The 4,164-nt window shown below is 46.7% G+C and overlaps 1 long non-coding RNA gene across 1 annotated transcript; it reads left to right on the forward strand.

Annotated features, from left to right (window-relative positions):
- The first annotated feature begins 2,626 nt into the window (after positions 1–2,626).
- LOC132891360 (uncharacterized) lies at positions 2,627–3,277 on the forward strand. Its single transcript, XR_009655313.1, has 4 exons — positions 2,627–2,651; positions 2,747–2,844; positions 2,984–3,102; positions 3,216–3,277. It is a non-coding gene; the product is annotated as an uncharacterized LOC132891360 (long non-coding RNA).
- The last annotated feature ends 887 nt before the right edge of the window (positions 3,278–4,164 follow it).

Raw genomic sequence — 4,164 nt, forward strand, 5'->3', positions numbered from 1 at the left:
AGTTCATGTAAGGAACCCCACCAACATCCCAGAGTTGAAGCTGTTCTGTACAGAGGAATGGGCTAAAATTCCTCCAAGCCAGTGTGCAGGACTGATCAACAGTTACCGGAAACGTTTAGTTGCAGTTATTGCTGCACAAGGGGGTCACACCAGATACTGAAAGCAAAGGTTCACATACTTTTGCCACTCACAGATATGTAATATTGGATCATTTTCCTCAAGAAATAAATGACCAAGTATAATATTTTTGTCTCACTTGTTTAACTGGGTTCTCTTTATCTACTTTTAGGACTTGTGTGAAAATCTGATGATGTTTTAGGTCATATTTATGCAGAAATGTAGAAAATTCGAAAGGGTTCACAAACTTTCAAGCACCACTGTAACTACGGGCAAAAGGTGGGGTACACCCTGGACAAGTCGCCAGGTCATCACAGGGCTGACACATAGACACAGACAACCATTCACACTCTCATTCACACCTACGGTCAATTTAGAGTCACCAGTTAACCTAACCTGCATGTCTTTGGACTGTGGGGGAAACTGGAGCACCCAGAGGAAACCCACGCGGACACGGGGAGAACATGCAAACTCCGCACAGAAAGGCCCTCGCCGGCCCCGGGGCTCGAACCCAGGACCTTCTTGCTGTGAGGCGACAGCGCTAACCACTACACCACCGTGCCGTCATAATAATCACATTCTCTAATAACCTGAAAGGTTTCAGCCAAATCATTAAATGTATTATGACTTCATGACACATTTCCTGTTTATGTGGCGAGTATTAAAATTTATAACATTGCCATTTCAACATATTACAACATATCAAAAATCCCTTCACAATTCAACATCAGCAATATCTTGGCATCATGTTTGCCAAGTTTGACATGAATGTGATGAACCGTCTATGAGGCGTACGTTAAAAATGACCATGTGTCCAAACACATATAAGCCCAATTACCTCACTTCCTGTTGGGCATGGCTAATGCAATGTATATATGAAAGTTGTTTGTCTTGGGACGAACTACATGCGTACCGAATTTGGTATGCGTAGCTGAAACTATATGCCAATCCAAGGACTCCATGACATTAGGGGGTACTATGAAGTCCCTGGGCCATGCCCGGGGCCAAACGTCTATGGCTGAGAAGCGGTTACAATGACTGTGTGTATCAAATTTCATGAGTTTTCGTGTATGGGAAATGCCTCAAAAAAAGCCCAGCATGACAGAAAAATAATAATAATAATAATAATCCTTCGAAAAACAATAGGGTCTTCGCACCAAACGGTGCTCGGGCCCTAATGATGGCCACATGCAAGGTGTGTGGCATGAAAATATAGGATGCTGGATCAATGACATCAAATTTTATAAGGCATCTCAAAACGCGGGCGGCACGGTGGTGTAATGGTTAGCGCTATCGCCTCACAGCAAGAAGGTCCGGGTTCGAGCCCTGTGGCCGGCGAGGGCCTTTCTGTGTGGAGTTTGCATGTTCTCCCTGTGTCTGCGTGGGTTTCCTCCGGGTGCTCCGGTTTCCCCCACAGTCCAAAGACATGCAGGTTAGGTTAACTGGCGACTCTAAATTGACCATACCGTATGACTTCAGACGCGATGCGTGTGTGGAGGTGTGGAGTCCGTGTGATATGTGCGTAAGATAGGCTTCTCATGTGTTTGGAGATCCGCACTCTGAGACAAGCGCAAGCACAAGCACCCCCCCCAAGGGAAAAAAAGGGACCCCCCGAAAATATCGGCATAGTTTGAACACTGTGAATAGGCCATCGTTAACATGACCATTTGAGTATGAAAAGATTGTGAAACTGTAGTTTAAAAAAAATCATATGCATCTCAAACTGCTGTTAAAAGAAGCCTAATCTGTGGCCTCTGTGTTTATTTCAGGGGAATCTTGAAATTACTTATAATTGAATTATTTAATTCAGTCAGTAAGCAGGAACTTCATACTTCTATATTCAAAAATATCCAAAATGGTTTATATCACAAACATGCGAGCATGTACTGTATAACAATAACCTCGCATGTGATTGGACCAGGACCAGGCGGTCATGGGCGTGGCTCATACAGTATAAACAGGTGTACCGTAGCTTACCAGGTACCGTAGTTTTCATGTGCTCCGGAACTTTCTCTTGGTTTCTGGGATTTTTGCTGCTTGGTGATCTTCAATGGCTGGACGGCGCCTCGCGTTCTACTCTCCGTCGACTCCTGTGTCTGGACGCGATGGACCTGTGTCGGGAAGTCCGCAGACCGATGAGAGAAAACTGCTGTCTGCTCTCAGTGGGTTGTCTCGTCAGATTGCAGAGCTGACTACATTCGTAACCGACAGATTCAACTCTATGGACGACAGATTCAACACCGTGGAAGACAGATTGACTGCTTTGGAGGGATGTAACTTTGGGGAAAACGCAAACTCCAGGAAGAAAAGACGGGTGCAGAGTCCCATGATTGCGGTAAGAATTTGTCCGGTGTCTGCTAGCTAAGCTAAATAGCCTAAAAGTAAGCATAGCAGCTAGCCCAAGCTAAAAGTAGCCAGTAGCTAGCTATGAGGGACAAGTGACTTAAAAACGTTGTTTTGTTCTTTTCACAGGAAACAGTACGCCGTCTTCACAACTCGGAGATAAACACTAGGCGATACGAGCCGGCGCAAGGGTAAGATTTAAAGAATATGCTTTCATTCTGTATGAGATACGTTAATAGATGCAGATCCTAGCCTGATCCTAACTGTAGCCATCTTGTTTTCACAGACTAACTTTGCCTCATAACGAAGCCGTGACAAGCTATTTAGTGCGGGCTTTGTCGACAAATCCAAATCTTCATGATGCTGACAAAGACAACATTGTGTGTAAGTAACAACTATTTCACTAAATATTATGGTAGCCTATACTGTCCTTTCTCTGCTGTCTACACTTCCCTTCTTCCTTTCCCTTATTAAGCTTAGCCTACTGCTACGTTGTTAATCGTACTCTCATTTGTTTTTCTAGCTGCCTGCAAGACGTATTACGAAACCTTACGCAGGAGCTACAGATACCAGCAGCCTGATCTTTCGTTGCAGGCGGAAGCAATGAAGTAGCCGGCTCGTAGTCGCTCCAGAAGAAAGAGGGTAAGATTTTTCAGTTTTGGTCAATGTGACTTTTTTTTCAGTGTTTTTCATGTGTTGTGTCCATACGCAGTGCATTGCTCAGTACTTATTCTCTTTATCGATCGTTTTTACAGCTGTTTGACGCGAGACGAGGTGTCCTTGCTATGGACGAGATGGATGTATGGCAGTGTGCTACTGTAGACCTGATGTCGGATGAGGAAAATGGGGTGGTGGATGGGGTGTCTGGGTGGATCGTTAAGCCTCCGCCGTCCCGTAACCCGGAGCTCAGCGAACTATTGCCGCTTTTCCACTACAAACGCGGCTGAGCCATGCCGTGCTGAGTTGGGCTGAGTCGAGCTGAGCAGGGCTGTTGGAGTTGCATTTCGACTACAACCACGCTGAACCGTGCTGGCTGGAAGTGGGTGGACACATTGGGTGGAGTTAGCGAAAGTGGGTGGACGTCACGTGATGTCGTTAAGCGGCGCAAACAGTGACATCAGTGATCTTTTAAGCGGTAGTCTCACAGCCCGGATAGTAAACAATAAACATGGAGGACATGGTGTCGTTAGTGTTGCTGGTCTTGGTGCTGTGGCTTGTTGTCACCCACAACGCCAACAGATACTGGCAAGAGCGTATAGATGAGACGAGGCGCATAAGGCTTCAGAAATTCTCGTAATTCGTAATTCTCCTTCTTCCGGGTTTACAGATCTCAGCGTGCTCGCGGGGCATGTGAGGACACTCCTCCTCACCAATCAGTGCACAGGGGAGTGTCTGCTCACGCCCCCAGCCTCACTCAGCTCGGTTTGGCTCGCTTCAGCCCCACTCCAAAACCGTGCGAGTTTTGGGGGCTAAGCAGGGCTGAAGCGAGCTGAGTCGTGCTGTTTTAAGGTAGTCGAAACGCAAGCTGTGTCGGGCTGAAGTGAGCTGAAGCGAGCTGAAAAAGGGTAGTGGAAAAGGGCCATATGTGCTACTGGTACGCTGCAATCAAGGCTTGAGGCAGATCCAAAGTACAGGGCAACCCACCACAGACGACTGCATGTCGGTCCGATGCCGCCTGCTCCCCACAGCTCAGAGACCACAAGC

This window comes from Neoarius graeffei, chromosome 9, assembly GCF_027579695.1.
Source record: "Neoarius graeffei isolate fNeoGra1 chromosome 9, fNeoGra1.pri, whole genome shotgun sequence".
NCBI lineage: Eukaryota > Metazoa > Chordata > Actinopteri > Siluriformes > Ariidae > Neoarius > Neoarius graeffei.